General features: G+C 41.8%; 1 protein-coding gene across 2 annotated transcripts in view; it reads left to right on the top strand.

Moving 5' to 3' along the window:
* PHLDB2 (pleckstrin homology like domain family B member 2) overlaps window positions 1-17,545 on the top strand; it is a 130,360-nt gene that overhangs the window by 33,163 nt on the left and 79,652 nt on the right. The window contains exon 2 of one of the 2 annotated variants that reach the window (XM_065076142.1): window positions 5,865-6,013. The exons of the other annotated variant lie outside the window; for it this stretch is intronic. The gene's annotated coding sequence lies outside the window, so the exon portion shown is untranslated. The remainder of the gene's footprint in view (window positions 1-5,864; window positions 6,014-17,545) is intronic. 2 annotated transcript variants of the gene reach the window in all.

Raw genomic sequence — 17,545 nt, forward strand, 5'->3', positions numbered from 1 at the left:
ACAGCCCAGTTGCAGGCATAGAGCCTTAGAAGTAGTAACCAATGAAAAGGAAGACTTTAAGTAAAAATGTTAATGGCAAAGTCTTATTTTGGATTAATTTCTAAAAGGACAACCTTCTACTTAGTGCTTTTAGTTCCTTTGTATTTCTGTGAATAAATTTCTCGCTATACTACCCTAATATTCGTTTCTGTTGCTAACACTAAGAAAATAATTTTCTTTATGCATCAAATTTAATGGAGTGCAGAGCATGCTCCAGGGTTAATTATTAAATATAGTGTTAAATATAATACAATATAAATAATATAATATAAATAGTGTAAATATAATACAAATGACAGAAATAAAGCAATTTATATGTGGTATTTATTGTATGTTAAATAAGAAAAATACTTTGGTCATTTTTAATACGAGAGAGAATAAATTCAAGAATTAGAGGAAAGAACACAATATTAGATTTTTAAATATTAGCCTAAATTAATGTTAAAGGAATAACAAATGCTTTAAATGCAAATCCTATCTCCTAAATTGCCCCATGTCGCAAAACGAAGGGACAAATTAAACATCAAAACTTTATCTTGCAAGGCAGAAGGTTTAGAGCTTTTCTCACCAGGCCCCAAGTTGTGTTTCTCCAACAACGTAGCTGCATGCCTGCCTTTGCATGGGTGCTTTGAAGGTGGAAAGTGCATCACAGACTCCTCTGAATAAATAATCTAATTGTGCAGAAGAAATTACAGTACTGAATAAATAAAAAGATAGGGAAATGTTTGTATTGGCCTGTGAAGCTCATTAAACCTTGATTTCAAAATCATAGTACTCCTGTGATTTTGTGTTATGACCTCTTCTTGTGACACTGAGTCTGGGACTGTGCAAAGAGGAGAACTTCTGTGAACCTGGTTTGCTATAAGCATTCCTGCCTTTGGCAGAGGCAAAAATAATGCGGCATTTGTTAAAATTGGGATCTGAAAGCAAAAAGCTGATGATAGGACTTGTACTGGTCACTGGCTGTCATTAAACCTTAAGAAGCTAAAATATGCTGATTGAAATTGTAAATATGCACACTGCAAATTAAACTCTGTAGTTATGATGCAAAATTCTGGGGTGAAGTAGAAATATATTTTAGTATTCCCTGTTAAGGTCCAGGTAACTATTTGCAGAAGGGTGAGCAGAGTGCCTGGTATCTTGTAGGGCGAACTTTAAGACATGCTGATAGTTTTAATTTTGGTGGAATTTCACCTAGAGGCAACATATATTTTGATAATGTGGTGATTCATAACAAGCCTCAGAGGGGGAAAATGCACATTTATCAGCATGTTCCTCTTGTGCTGTGAATAAATGGCTGGCTTTTTTTGAATGACTGTGGTGGCAGCACCTTCTTAGAATGTGTTGAGCAAAGGATTCTTTATATTTTCATTATTTTTTCCTTACTGCTATTGTGTTATTGTTTGATCTGATTAAAAGTTTGTTGTTGTATTTTGTTAGTTTGTTTTTAAAGGCAAATGTCTGTGGTAAAGGTCATGGTGGGGGAGGAAACCAAGCAGCTGACAAATCAGCAGCTGGCATAGTCGTAAGACGTATGGCCCATGGTTCCTGGTGCCCCAAAACTCATCTTAGGGAGGAATGAGTCAGGTCTTTCAGTGAAGCTGTGCTGATTTCCCTGGGTCCTACAGGCTTGAGAGCTTCTGGAAATGTTTCATGTCTTGGTGGTGTTTGGGTGCCTGTTACTCATGATTAGGTTTCCAGACCGCTTTGTCGTCATTTGTGTTTTGGAGAAATCTGAGAATAAAAAACAAATACCTCATCTTTTGTTTTTCACTTGAAATGTTTTTATAGAAACCAAATGAGCCTGCTTTTCATTTTTAACTATGGAAGAAGATGGACTTCTCTGAAGGACAGTATAGGATAGCATGAGAAATGGCATGTTTTAGTATTTGCTTGTTTTACATTAGATGAAGATGGCAGATATCACTTGTTTTCACTTAAAAGCTTCCTTCAGTTAGGGCCACCCTTGTTTCAATGTGGACTTTACCTTTAAACAGCAGCTTACTGCATGAAATTAATTCATTTAAAATATACAGTTTGTATCAAGTCTGCACAGAATTTACAGCTTCTTCAAAGGTTTTTTGACCTGGACAGTCTTTCTCTTTCTTCTGTTCTTATTTATATTTAGTCCAGTCTTCCTTCCATTTACCTCACTGCCTCACAAAGATACTAAAACACATGCTATTCTTATTTACCTTGGGCTGTAATTTCTGTATCTCTGTGGGTTTTTTTTCCCCCACCCCCAGCCAGGAAACAAAAAACAGGGTGTGCTGTTAAAGGCAGGAAAGTTGCTTTAAATATCTTGATGGCAGAGCTGTAAGACTTTTTTTTTTTCTTTTAAATAAAGGATAAAAAGGCATGATTTTCTTGAAGATTCTCCAAATTTGTAGCTTTGTGAAATGTTTATTTTAAGTCCCTTTCTGAGTCTAGAAGTGAAGTTGCTTCCAACAACACAAGCAGGACTTCCTCTTCCCCTCTTGTCCCCCTGCTGTCCCGGGGCCTTACAAATAGCATTTTTCCTGTAGAATAAATAACTTCACCAAAATAGATATATAAACTAGCTGTAAAACTCAGTCTGTTTACAGTTGAAATCCAACTGCTATTTTGCAGCTGGTCTCTGTAGTTCATGCTGAACCTCACAGAAGGTTGTTAGCTTCTCCAAGTTCCTTGTTTTGCACATTAGTTCCTTTTGAATGAGAAATCAACCTTGTTCCTGACCTTCCTGAATGCTGATTTCTACAAGCAATAGGTACAGGAAGGCTCAATAAAAACAGCTGGGGCTTTAAGGCTTGCAACCATTTGCCATGTACACTTTACTAACTGGAAACTGCACCAAAGGCAGGATTTGGTGTCAGGGCTGGAGGCAGCTCTGGCAGCCACTGAGGGGAGTGGAGGAAGGTGATGACCCGTGGGACTGTGTGATGGGCTGCTGCCCCTGTGGTGGTCCCTAGAAAGGTGGTGCAAATCCTGGCAGCATGCCTCTGCTGCTTCCCTGCCCTTGGACAGCAAGGGAAGCCACTAAAATTGGCATGAGCCAGAGGTTGGAAATCGCATCAGACAAGACAGACGTGTGTGGCACTTGTCCATGGTGCAACACCCATGAGGCGCACATGTCCCCAGGCTGTGAAGGTTGTTAGCTGTTTGCTCGTTAGTGGAGTCCATAAAGAGTATCTGTAGCTCAGTACCAGGCTTCTTTTGCAGCCTAATACTTCGTTCATTTGAGACAGGTAGCTTAAACCCATGCAATGATGTTTGTAGTGCGTGGTCACGTTTTGCTACAGAGCATGCAGAAGGGTTCAGCCAAGCAGAGCTGGTCCCCTGAAGACTCCTCGTCTGTGAGCACAGCTGGGGCCTCGCAGCACTCAGATAATACAAACCAAGCAAAAGCTCCACAGAATATTCCTTATTGTTGCTCTACTAAACTATGTTGCTTTGCTTTTTGAGGTAGGGGAAGAGAAACAGAGACAAGATTTAATGAAGTAATCTGCACAGCACCTTTTGAGGGTGAGTTCAGGATAGAGCTAGCATCTTCATTTAATAATAAGCTGTAATTTCCAAACTATAGGTCATGGTCATAAAAGGTTCATGATCCTAGAGGTGATGTTATGTGCCTAGAAGCATGAATAAGAAGTGTATTTACAAAGCAAAAATTTTGGGAAGCAGCCCTCTATTTTTGTAAGAGCTGCTCTTAGGTCCTGACCACAAGAAAGTGTGGAGACAACTGGAAAATTATGTTGCTGTTCCAGTTCAGGTAGTGTTGTTAGAATATGCAAGACCTAACAAGATTAGAGCAGATTTGCCCTTTAATTTGAACAGATGCAAGTTGGAGTCACTAGTAGATTTGCATCATAACTCTGGTTCAACCCTGAGTCATGGGATTATTTCATTCTGCTACACTCATTTTTGATGAACCACTTTTCTCCTTTTTTTTTGTTAGGGTGGGTTAAACAAATGCTAAATCCTCAATGAAATACTTCTCCCTTGTTGAAACTTGAATGGGATATTTTCCAGAGTGCAATATCAGAAACCACCCTTCACACAATAGCTGTGCCAGAAATGGCTTACCAGGAAAGTGGATTGCCTAGGGGTGGGTAACATTAATGAAATGGGCAAGGGGGGTGCTTTTTAAGGGGTATTTATATGTTGAGGTTTCTTGTCTTGTGACATTAATTCATTTGCATCGAATCAAGCTGGATGTCACATATTTCTTTGATCCAAGTTGTTGAAGTTCCCAGCTCTTGCTCAAGCAGATTGTCATTCCTGCTTTTCATTAAGGTTGTTTCACTATTTTGTGACATAGAAAAAGTGGATATTCAGATTGTGGCTCTCCTAGCTGTGAACAGCAGATGGGATTGTACCCACCTGACTGCTAAAGCAAGTCCAGGACCAGGTAGAGACTTCATGGATTTTATAGGAACCCATGTGTTCAGATGCCTCCAAGGTGAAACGGGCAGGAGCGCAGCACCTACCTCACCCCAGCTGCACAGCAGGCAAGGGGCATTTGCAAAGAATGAACCATCTGTGCAGTTCCAGATTGCAGCTGCAACAGCATCGTAGGAAAGCACTAAATTGGAGCTTAAAAACAAAGGAAAGAACAAATTTGGTGCACAAAGAAACTACAAGCTAGCTGAAGGATGCAAAGAGGTTCTTAAAAGAGACATGTAGGATTTTCTTGTAATTCTAAGCTTTTAAAGAGAAGCATTTGTCCCAGGATGGAAAACAAGACACAGCAACATGTATAGTTGAGCTAGGCTTGACTGTGGTTGCTAATGTAACTGGAGAATGGATCTTTTTTTTTTTTTCCAGTCAGTGTATTTAAAGCAGAGTTAAAAGGTCTGACGAAAAAAGACTATTGTAGCCTCGCACTGATATTTCTTTTACGTTTTACCTGTGTTTAAATTGATTTTGCTTTTTCCCTAGAACTTTGATCCTCCCCAAAGTAGACTGTGTAGCTATAGGAGCAAGACTGTGCTGCTCTTGGAAAAATCTGCGTGCCTTTGTGCTTAGCTTTCCTTGCTTTTGCGTCTGAACTGAGCCCCTGACAATTGAAAATATTTAAAGAAGGAAAAATAAACCCTAATAAATGCGAAAGGCATTTGTAGAAAAACACAAGCCTTCTCCCTCTGTCTTAACTGAAATACCTTAAAAGGCTTGCATAGGCTATACAAATAAACATCAGTACTCCTTCCATCTATGCTCTGTGCATCAGTTTTGAATGTCTTTGCTTCCATTTCGTCTCCTTATTCTTTCCCAAATACAGATCTGCAAGTAAAGTTTCTGTCTGTGTCTAAGCTCAGCAGCTACGTGGTCACATCTCCTCCATATCATTTTTCCTGTGAACTTTCAGTTCCTTCTCCTTTACTTGGAATAAAATCAAGCACTCTGCTCATGGCCAGACGCCTGCAGCCAGAGGGCCATACCACAGCTCATCTGGGCCTCTGGATGCAATAGGTGAAATGCTATCAGCCTACTGGAACAGTGATGAGTATCTTTAAAGTCACTTTCCTATAATAGCAACTTAAGTTTAAGAGCAGAAAAAGTGCTGGTCTGCTTCACCACTTCTCAAGATCTGTTTTCGCCATGTAAAGTCAATTGGCTGTAAGCTGTGGACCCAGCTTGGCTTCAAAGTGTGCCTGGCTCCTCATTCACAAACTAAATGCTCTAGAGAGCTGCCAAATGGGGGAGATTATTCTGTCTCGTGTTCTGGCAAGCTGCGACTGCATGTATCACTTCATTTATATGCTAATTGAGGCCAAGCCTCCAAATAGTCTCCATAGAATATCAGTGTGAGTTGGCTCCGTCTGTATGGTTGCTCTGCCTTCCAGAAGCCCCGGTGTGTGAGCTCTGAGCCAGAGAGGGTTTAGTATGTCTTCATCAGTGAAGTCCTGCATCCTGACCCCAGCATTCAGAAGGTGACAATTAAACTCAAGGAGCACGGGTCACTCACACCAAGGATCACCACATTGTTGTGAAGGTAAGCTCATGCTGTTTCTTGACTGGGACTCTCTACATTTCAGCTCTGAAGAGATGCTGATATTTCTTAGACCATCTGGGCTAACAAGAGGTTGCAGAGGGCACGGCTAATTATGGGGACGATGTGTTGACGGGCCAGCTAGGTAGAGCAGCCTGTTTTGTTAACTCCTCTGCCAGCTTGTGCATGACTGAATAGCAAAAGCTCACTCTCCTCTGGACTGTCTATTTTTAACGCATAGTAAGGATCCATGCTTTATCCTTGAGGAGCACTATATTCCTGTAGAAATAGTAGGTACAAACATATGCATTCAGGGCTCCATTTCATTGTTTAGGATGTTATCAATTTCAAAAGCCAAGGGTGAGCTACTCAGTAAATGGGATGCTTGCCTCAAGGTGAATTTTATGGGACACTTCACCAAGGGCTACTGAACTTGGGTTGGGAAATACACATGCCTGTGATACAAATTATTTGAACCTTTTCAGAGGGAAGTATTAGTACCTTATGCTTTAAAGCAGAGATGTGACAGTGGTTTACGGGCATATTTTACCACTGATCCCAGGGAACAGAGGTCTGTACTAAGGTCTGAAATTCCCATGTGATATAATTTCCATACTTTTTAAAACTTTATTTTAGAAACATATCAAGTTGTGTTAAAAAAAAAAAAAAATCGAAACAAAACAAACAAACAAAAACAAATGTTAAAAAAGAGCTGAGCACTTGAAATGTCAAAAATTCCCAGCTGGCAGTTACCTGTGTGAATCCTTTGTGGGTTTGCACTGCAGCACAAGCCATTACAAGCAACAGCAGCTCAGGTATAGGAACAGGTATAAGTTTTAAATATGCAGTGCTTGTGCTGCAACACCTGGCCTTGGTCCAGGTGCCCAAAAAGGGGCTCCATGGCCTACTGGAGAGAGCAAGCAGCCAAGGAAAGGCTGTTGACAAGGACAAAAATGTGTAAAATATTCCTGTGCACTCGTGGGCCGAGCGCATGTTCACCATTTTGAAGTAAACTGTCACTTGACATCAGGATTCACGCCTTGGGCACAGGCACCTGTGTTGTTTCTTTATACACAGAGGATTTGCTCTTCTCTGAGTTACAGCAGTGCCCACTTCTCATCCAGGAAGTGAAGGGTATCAATTCGGCATGAGCTTTCTTCCTCACCTAAGACAGCTCAAGTTTACACCTTGTGTGCAGGATAATTGGCTTATTTAGTGAATGAATTGGCACGGAGGCACTCTCTGCTTCACCTGTTGATGTGGAGTCATGATCTGGCCAGGAAAAGAAGGAAGAGTCATCAAGCCACAGAGAAAGAAAGCAAGAGAGAGCATGACTTTTCTGCCTAATGATGAGTCAGTTTCCTGGGATGGAGCAGTTGTGGGACCTGGTACTTCCCAGAAGTACTTAAGCATTTTTGCAATCTGCTCATCACTCATCAGATAAATCTTCCATGGGATTTCCAAAGCCTGCTCATGCATTCAGTTTTCTTTGTTCTTGTGAACAGCTTGTGTCTGTTTTCAACAGCGTTTTGCCTTCAGGTTATGACCTGTTGGTTGACAACAATAGGTGCCAGGTGAGGTTCCCGCCAGGGCATGACAGTCAGGAGGAAGAATACCACTGTGCTTGTGCAAGGAAGCAGCTCGTTTATTTCCATGACACTGTGCTCCTTTGTGTGCTCCATGGAGCAGGTCTTGGCAAGTGGTGCTCACACAAGTCTCTTTGTTTTAAGTGGAAAAGCTCCAAAACTGATAATTTTTCTGTGTCAAATGGGCCAGAGAAAGGACATCACTCTCTAAGTCAGGATGGTGTTGTTAGGTAAACAGAGATTGTTCCTCAGCCTGGGAAGTGGCCCAGCCTAGAGGTGAGCATTGGGAAGCTGTGCTAAAGGAGATGATTGCAAAGGGCAGGATCACAGTGAGGGATCAGCCATGCCACAGGGAGGAGAGCTTGCTGCTGTGCTCAGAGCATCATCCTGTGCTTCATGAGGCTCTTGCAAAGGGCAGTGGTCCTCCCTTCATCACCCCTAGGCCTCTGCCCAGGAAGCAAAGGCACTAAAAAAAGCTGAACAAGTTTGGAGCGCCAAGTTGGCACAAGTCAGTTCCTAGGAGACTCAAATCTGAAGCACCTCCAAAAGTCTGGAAATAGTGTATGAACAGTGGAATTCTAAAGATTTCTGCCTGAGCTCGATTGCTGTCAGTGCTGCAGCTCTGTTACTGCTGGAGAACGATGCTTGCTCCTTAGCAGAGCTGGAGGTTTGACATGCGTTTATTCCACACAAGAGTAAAAGGACAATTGTTTGAAATGTTACTCTTTTTATTACACACACTTTTTTTCTTGTTAACTTAGCTATCTTAATGTCTGCTTTTGGATGCTAATGCATTGCTTTAATTTGTGAACATTTGTTTTGTGGTATCACACACTGACTTGACAAAGGATGCATCCCACTTTAGAGATAGTTCTGCCTAACTTGGAGCAGAGGTTTTAACCCCAGATAAACAGAGGAGGAGATTGAACATGGATGTAGCATTGGCAAGAGCTCTCCAGAGTATGAAAACAGCTTCTACTCATTGCCAAAAATGCCAGTTTTGACTGAAAGGTTAAAATTCCCTTTTATTTTTTTTTTACCCAAGACATTCTGGCTATGTTTTCTCTCACCACATTGAGGCTAGCTGACAATACAGGTTAATTTTGAGTTGTGTTCCACAAAGTTATGAGTCTACAGTAAAGGAAAATCCAGCTCTTGCAGAAAAGAGAACAGCCCATTGGCAGATTTAATTGGAAAAGGGAATTAGCTGGGGAGAGGAGAGTGATTTAAAGGGCAGGAGGAAGAGTGGAAGAGAATGTTTCCCTGTAGTACTTAGATACTACCTCTGTCAAGGAAAAGGTAGCTGCTGCTGCATTTAAATACAGGGCTTCTTTGCTGCATGAAGATAGCAGAAGGTGGTCTGCAGCTCCAGAAGTTTTATGGGAAGAGATCTGTGTTTCCAAGAAAACCTGTTGTTGGTGGGTAGTGTCCTGCTGAATAGTTCTGAGGAACATAAATGCAATGGCTTGCCTGCGTACTAAAAATGTACATCTTGTGATGGCTGGCAGTTGTATGAAGTGTTGCTGAAGGTAGTGGGTGTAACAGCTACCCTCCATTTCAGTCAACTGTAAAGTGCAATTAAGCTTTATGGAATAAATAGCTGAAACAATAGGAGACACCACCCCAAAAAAGAGGGTATGTACAAAGCTGTTTAAGAATGTACTGTGTAGGTGGAAGGTTTGATAACAGGCTGAGTTAACATGCAGGTGGCTGAATATTGTTCATGTGGAAGAGAAACAAGAAAGGCATCAGATCAGCACACAGAGAAGGCATCAAGAAAGTCCCAGCAAAAATTAATACTTGCTGCCTGACTGAATAAAAGCTGAGTTTTCAGAAGTGGAGCTCTGAGCAAGCAAGGCGTTACCAGCTCTGAAGTTCTCACTGATACGTGAGAACTTCTGTTTAAGTAGTTGCTCTGAAATCAGAAGGCTTTGTATCAGAAAAAAAAAAAAAGCAGTACCAGTTTCCATCATCTGTCCATCTGCCAGAAAGAAATGAGGCAGAAGTATTGACCAGCTCAGAATGTGGTAACCGATGGATCTCCTCGTTACTGTAGTGGCCAAGAAACAGGGATCTCCGCTTCCAGCTGTCATTGAGCAGGTAGATCTTTTATAGGGAATGCAACTTCAGATTTCAGTGTAGAAAACATAAATGGACATCAATTAGAAGGGAAAGGCCAGGTCAGAATAAAACACAAACCAGACCCACCTGACCTAAGTAGATTCTACTGGAGCTTTCCCCATAGGAATATTTACTTGCTACAGAGTTGAATTTAGCAAAGTGAGACTGCACTTAGGTTTGGAAGTTTGCTTTTTATTGCATTATCAGCTTGATCACAGTTAACTTTTACTCATCTTTCTGATTACTACAGTGTCCCCCACATGCTCCCTCAAATGAACTTTACTTCGTTATTCATCTATCTCATTGCTTAGAAGAAATCAGATTTTTTGCACAGTGTTTGCTTTGTTGACTGGATTTAGCATGTGAATGAGTTGTCTGGCTGTGACAGAAAGGTTGCCTCTCATGTCTTTATTTGAAAAAGACTTTTGATGGTCTATTTATAAGCATGACATTAAGATATTTCTAACATTATGAGTTTTGGCTGAAACTGAGACAAAGTTTGAGACCATCTAAACAGTGCCTTCCACAGATAGTTCCTCTGGTTTGAAAGTGTCTGCAGGGTCCACGTAATTTCCTGTACAACAGCCTGACTTTTATTAAAGCACTGTCTGAATCTGACTTTCATTAGTGCCATGAATGCTCACTAAGTGTAGGTTTAGGCGCTTCTTATGCTTACATTGCAGAAAATGCAAAGCAAACGGGCTTAAGGTAAAACTGAAGGAAAGCTGTACATAATTGCATTGCATTCTTCTGAACCCCAGCTAGGTCTCTGGTGGTGCACTGGCTGGAGCACTGGCTTTTCTGAGCTTTCCAGAATGCGTTACCCCATCTTGAGTCTTTTGTATGCAGAAATCCTTTCACATGTAATAAAGAAGTTTTTTAGTCAACTTTTGAAGTGAGAGTATACTGAAGGCAATTACTTATTCCTTACAAAATTGCAAGCAGTGGGATGTACTACGCGCTGTACGTGGAATAAACTGCCATGGTCATCTAGTCCAGTGCCTCTGAAGCACAGGGTTAATAGCTGGTTAGACCCCAAAGGTCTACAAATCACCCATTCTGCATATGCCACAAGCCACAAAACACTCCCCAGTGCTCTGCAGCATCTTGAGGATATATAGTACAACCCATTCAAAGCCACAGACTGTTGCTTGCCACAGTCAGGCTGTTGCAATCATGGCAATCTAGCATTTCTTATAACGCATCACAAGAGGATAGCAAAGACATCTAAGGCATTTTCAGCATCCTAAGCTCCAAACACCCTGAAGACCTCTAAATGAAAATGCAATAAGTAAGTAATTTATCCTACCGCATTCTTCGGCCAGACTTTTGCACTCCGCTGCTATGACATATGCTCAATATAACATGCACACCTTGTACTTGAGCATGCTTGCACATAAACACATTCCCCAGTGATCTTCCAGAAATTACTTTTCTGTCTTTACAAAGCAATTGTGTTGTGTCTTCTGGCCTCTGCAGAGCCAGAGATGAGAGGTGGCACCTTTGTCCTTCCCGAGCACTTCCAAAGCCTGTCAGCAAGCTGCCTGGGCGCTCATCAGCCCTGGCCATCTTCCAGCCCAGAGGCTTATGGTTTACTGCTCTATTTGATGGCTGGGGAAAGACAAAAGCTCAAAAACTGTGTTTGAGGTGAAGCAAGTTTTATGTCTCAACCATCTGAATAGACACATCTGCTGGGACTTTCGCTGTTCAGTTGCAGTAGTGTTTGTTTTTATTTTTTTCCTGCATTTCCTTGAATAATTGGGTGTGAATTGCCAGGAAGACTGCCCCCCCGTCATGAAAAAAACACCTTCTTTAATTTCAGAAACAGCTTCATATGTTCAGTATCCCCATATCTGGATGCTTCTGGCAGAGTTGCTCTGCCCTGCTCTCTGTACATGTGAAGAAGAGATACAGAGCATTTTCCCTTGCTTTTCTCACCCTCTCAGACCAAAATGTTAAATACAGTAACCAAAAAGATATGTGCTATGCAGTACCCTATAGAAAGTAGGTATGCTTTCAAAATGCTTAATGCTTGGTTGTGATTTTGAGATTTCTTCCAGTCTAGGTCTTCATTCACCCAAAACAGTTGCATCCTTGTTAATTTCATACATGGAAATAGTGACTCTACTAGGGACCGGAAAGCTAATCCTCAAAAGTTAGTTACAAATCAAATGGGTTCAAAAAAAAGAGAATAATCTGAGGGTAGTACTATTCTGATAGCAGGTAGACAAAAGCTTTGCTTCACATGGAGGATAGACTTGGTCTGTTGGCATCCAAGCAGATCAGCAGTGTGACATTTGTTTCTCACAGGAAAATCCTTTCCCTAGGGTACAGACAGGAAATCCAAAATAAGAGGAGGTAAATACCAAAGGGCTACTGAGGAAAGGGGAGGAGAAAGAACAGAAAGAGCAGTGTTTGCTTGTTGTGTCAGCTAAGGAAAGGCTCAGGAAAAAAAACTGCGTGAGAAGTGGGTGCTTATTTTGATATTATTTGAAGTGCCCTGATTCCAGGATGAACCACTTCTGCGCTGTGAAGCCATAGTGCAGTTTCCTGTGCTGCCTGGTTAGATCTTTATTTACTGTGTTCTTCATTTCCTTAAAAAGCACTGAATTCCTTTGGGGAAAAATTCTCAAAATTCATCTTATCCAACTAATGCATGTGATAGACACTGAAGTTTGTTTGCAGCACCTGTTTTTCTGAATGCTGATCACTATGATCCAGCCGTTTCTGTGAAGTCCTCGACTGTTTCACGGTAGAAATCTTGGTGCAAACTCAAGTGATCCGGCAGTGGGCTGGGATTTACAGCAGCACACACGTGTTCAACTCAGGGACCTTTTGCTGATCGTACGCTGTCCAGGCTGACAGAGCCCTCTTGGGCTGCTTCCCTCTGAAGTATGTGATGCTATGTAACAGGTATAATGTGGGGTGGGAGTGACAGGAGCTGATTCACTGAGCTTTGCAATTGCTCTCTGAACGTGTTGATGGGAGCTTCTTTTTGGACAGATGCTGTTGCATCTTCTTCCTCCAGAGCTCAGCGTGCAAACCCCAGGCAGCAATGGATGGATGAGGAGAGCTAATTACTTAAGGACAAGGAACAGAGTAAGGATCATTCACCTTGTAAAGAAGAGCCACACGAGGCTCTTCTGTGTGGAGCTATTGAGATGCTCCGTGACAGCGAGACTGTGAACTGAGGGCTCTGAAAAGGACATTCCTCACACTGGATTTGCTGACTTGAGGTTTTTGTCAGCTGGATCTTTGGGCTTCTTGCCAGCCCATAAAAACTAACAAAGGCCATTTCTTCAGTTGCATATGATCAGGGAAGAAGAGGAGGAGGAGGGAAAAAAATGAGGGACTGTAATATTTTTAAGAGAGAAACATTTTTTTCTAGAGAAGTAAAAATGCCTTATTTATATAGATACTCAGCCTCTGGTTGCTGTGAGCCCCAGCATAATTCTTAAACCTCTGAAAAGTGGCATGGATCTCATCACTTTAATGTAGTACAGATGCCATTTGGCACTACATGGAAAGCGAGGACAGTCTTGAAACTGAACCTAGAATCCTACCGTGGTGAAAAGGATGTAACATTAAGACTGAGGGGCAATTTTTTGAACTGGATTTGTCCATCAATGGCAAATTTATAATTTGTTATATCCAATTATAAATTAAAGGTTTATTTCCACTTACTCAAACTTTTTTCATTCACTTCCCTAGGTTCTTCTGAGTGTTTGTGCTGTTAAGACAATGCTTATCAGGGTTGGGTGATTTCTGTACCTTCAAATAAAGAAATAAATAGGGTACTCATATTTCCTATTCTTCAAAACTCCCATTTCAGTTTTTCAGTCATTTAAAAGCTGACTGAGCTCGATTATTTCATGATGCTCGTAGCCTCTGGCTACAGCATATTTAACAAAAATTGAGCTGTTAGATAGCCTTTCCCGAAAAAATTCCGGTGCAGCTACATATTCACATTCTCTTCCTGAGCTGCAAGCAGACACAAGTGGCACTATTTTAGGCATTGCCAAATTCAATCCAACCTCTCATAAAAAAAAAAAAAAAGACAACATTTTTAATAGTGAAGTATAACTAACTACTGCTGTCCTTTCTCTGTATAAGCTGTTATCAAGTCTTTGAAGTTCTGCCAGCTTGTTTCCATTACAAGGAAAACCTGATACCAGCTGGAATTTTTGGAGTACAGAGGGAGCGATGGCAATGGTCCTGTTGACTTAAAAACTGTGCATAATGTCCTGGGGTTTATGAACACAGAATAAAGAAACTGGAAACAATTTTCTTTTTATATGTCTCTGCCTTTTTAGCAGTACTGCACCCCTAACAAGCTCCATCTCTTTCAACGTCTTTCTAATGTGATATCCACTGCAACTTTTCTCATTCTCTTACTTGTTTTCAAGGCTTTTATTTTTCTCCTCTCCTGCCCATCAGTACTTCAAGCTATCAAATGTTCCAGCCTTGTGTTTATCTGCCCCGTGAGAAGCCTCCCGTCTCACATAGCGTGGCTTATACTTCATGTTTCGGGTGTTAGCTTCTGGTGCTTTTCTGCCATCACTACTACCCCTGAGACTCTTTGAGTCTTCCAGTTTGTTTAATGCAAGCCTGGGACTGAGGAAAATGGTTATTAACGCTTTCAGTCTAACAGCTGGCTGCAGCTAGAGACATAAAAACCAGCTGCCGTGTTCTGTGGATTGCACGCATCAGTGGGCAGGTAAAGCTTTATCATCAAGATAATCTGCGGTAAGGATCCTTCCTAGTATACACAGCACGCACAAATAAGCCAAAGCCCTGCTTTACCTACAGAACAGGGTACAATTTCAGCATGTGTACTGTATAAAGCGTTCTTTGCATCAATGTAAAAAAATCAGCAATATGTCATGATTTGAGCCATATGGCGTGTGAGAAACAGGTGGAGCAAAAGCTGAGCAAAACACATAGAAGGAGGAAAAAAACACTTTTTTAATAGCCAAGATAAAGGACTACACTTGTGGCCATCACCCTCCCAACAATCATCATCAGAACAAGTAGTCAAGCCCTTCCTAATAAAGAAGTTATCCAGAAAATGGAGGCTGAATGTAAGAAGTTACCCACCGGCATGCTGCATAGCTTGAGAGAGTTGCTTCTAACAGTCCTTCAGGGTATGTTAGATATGGCCATGTCTCTGACATGTGGAGTGTTCGCAATCTGCACTTTTTGCCATGATTTTTTTTTCACCTCCATCAGGGAGTTTTATTTCTATGTCTCGATTGTGTGATTCTCAAGCCTGCTAAGACTCTTTTCAAAGTGGTTGCTGGAGCACTTCCTGAGTAAATATTTGTTGAAGTGCTTATTAGCAATATGATTTCCTTGTATATTTTCTGTTTCCATGAATGTTCTTATTAGAAATGTTAACAGAAATGAGAGGCAATTTGCAAAATGTGTTGATATTTCTAGCATAGTTGAATAGGATAGTTTAATCAGGGTATTTACAATTTCGAGCTTTCTTTTTATTTTCCTTTTTGTTTGACGTCTGTTTTCCTTTCATAACAAGAAAAAAGAAAAAAAAGTATGCAGTTGCATGTTCCTATGGCGAGTAAAAGCCAAAGCAGTCATCCAGCTGTTAAAATTAGTGTTAGATCTGAATTTTCTATGGATTTCCCACTGCATGGCAGGAAATCAGCTTTCATTGCTGCTTCCCCCTCCTCCCCATCTAGCCTGCTATTAGATTAATACCAGAAGCATGAAGTAACGTTTAACAGAAAGTTGTTGCTTTTAGCTCTGGGAAAACTTGGCAGCCTCTCCAGAAATGAAGGGGGGAGGGGGAACCTGAAACCTCCGTTAGCTAAAGCGGAGATCTGAGGCATAAAGAAACATTTTTCTCTTGTTAAACTTCTGAGGTTTAAGAAAGCACCGCTAATGCCAAACTGCTCCTACGTCTAATGAGGATCTGCTGTCAGCCCTCTCCTCTCTTTATGCATTAATCTCCTGGCTCCTACGGGTTACTTTTGTGTCCCCATTTCATATTGCTGCCTAATTTATGCCCTGTCTGCAAAATGTATCACCAAGATAGTGCATTTCTCTTCTTTGTTAGAATGGGTTTGTCATTTACAGGACAGTCTGGGGAGCTTGCAACCAAAATGAAGGTTGTTGCTCGTGGACGCTGCGATGCCTCCCTGACTGTTTTGAGGTTTCGGTAGTACAAAGGGAAAGGAAGAAAAAAAACAACGTGCAAACAAGGCATTATAAAAAAGAAGCGAGACCACCCCCAGCTTGCTATCTCAGATTTCACAGTGGTCTTTAAACTACAGTACAAAATTACAATTTATTAAAACAATGTGTTAAAGATTGTCGTATGTTAATTTCCTGTGATACTCTGGGATCAGCAAGCATATTTTATTGCTTCCTGTGGGTCTAATCCTACATCAGTCAGTGGGAATTTCATTGGAAGCGCGTGGTGTCGTGGCCACAGTGGTGCAAACCCAGGCTGAAGAGCACATCTAGGGCTCCTTCACACACAGGCTGCCTGGGCTGCCGGGAGCAGCGCTGCAGGATGGAGACGGATGCTCTGGGGTGAGCAACCTAGGCAACAATATGAGTTTAAATCAGCAGGCTTTACGTGTTCCAGCTCCTGTAAAATAGCGCTTCCAAACCTCTCATATTCCCCCAATAGCTGAGTTTGTTTGTGTTACAGTTTACCGTCACACCATTAGTTGAGGTGTTGCCCCACAAAGCTTCAGCTTCTGGTTAAAACGCAGGGGCTGTGGCCACTGCAGGCTGGGCAGCTGGAGACATGTGGGGCTTTGAATCTCAAGTACCCAAGTGTTTTACTTTCTTTAGAGGAAGCTCGTGGTGCCAACAACTCTTCCAGCAGTTTGCAGCCTCCCTGAAGGGGTGGAGGCGACAGTTTCAGCCCCTGCCCTGTCTGCCAGAGGCCCATAGTGTTACTGACGTGCTGATGGCACCCGTGAGGAAGGTGGCATATGTAACAGCAGGCACAGGCAACAAGCTTTACCTGTAGGATGATCCACTGTTATTTCCCAGGGTAACCCAAAATGGGCCTGACATAAAGGGAAAAGGGAAGAATGTGATACAGAATCATAGAACAGTTTGGACTGGAAGGGACCTTCAAAGGTCATCTAGTCCAACCCCCTGCCATGAGCAGGGACATCTTCAACTAGATCAGGTTGCTCAGAGCCCCGTCCAGCCTGGCCTGAAATGTCTCCAGGGATGGGGCATCTACCACCTCTCTGGGCAGTGGGCATATGTGAGGTGTATGTGCCATATCACGCCTTGCATGCCAACAATCTTTCCAGGATAGAAGCTGTCCTGGCTGCAGCAGGCAGATTCCTACAGCACACATCAGTTAAAAAACCTACAGGGAGGTGTGGGTCCATCTTTCCCCTTCTCCTGCACATTCTGACAGGAGCTGAACATATTTGATTCTGTAATCTTTTCTCTTACCTCGCTGTATTTTTAGGATTTTGCTGAAGGTACAGTGGGGAGTTTAGATGGTGGGTTGTCACTTGCCTACTCTTTTGGTTTAGGTTGATTTTGCATTGGGCATTAGTGCTTCTTCAGGATGTTTATCTTTGGGTTCTGTACATTTTGTCTAAGTACATAAGACAGTTTTGAGTAAGGGCTACACAGGGAGAAAATGGTTATAATTTATGTTTTTCAGTCGCTTTTATTCCCACATCTATTTGGAGAAAAATTTCCCAAAGCTGAGGCTAAAATACATCTCTGCATCTTATTCTGCCCCTATTAATGCCAGAAAGTAGTAGCTATATCGTGTCATCCTTCGTGCTGCTAATGGGACTTAATTTCACATTTGGAGGCCATCTGC

Source organism: Columba livia, chromosome 1, assembly GCF_036013475.1.
Source record: "Columba livia isolate bColLiv1 breed racing homer chromosome 1, bColLiv1.pat.W.v2, whole genome shotgun sequence".
NCBI classification, from domain to species: domain Eukaryota; kingdom Metazoa; phylum Chordata; class Aves; order Columbiformes; family Columbidae; genus Columba; species Columba livia.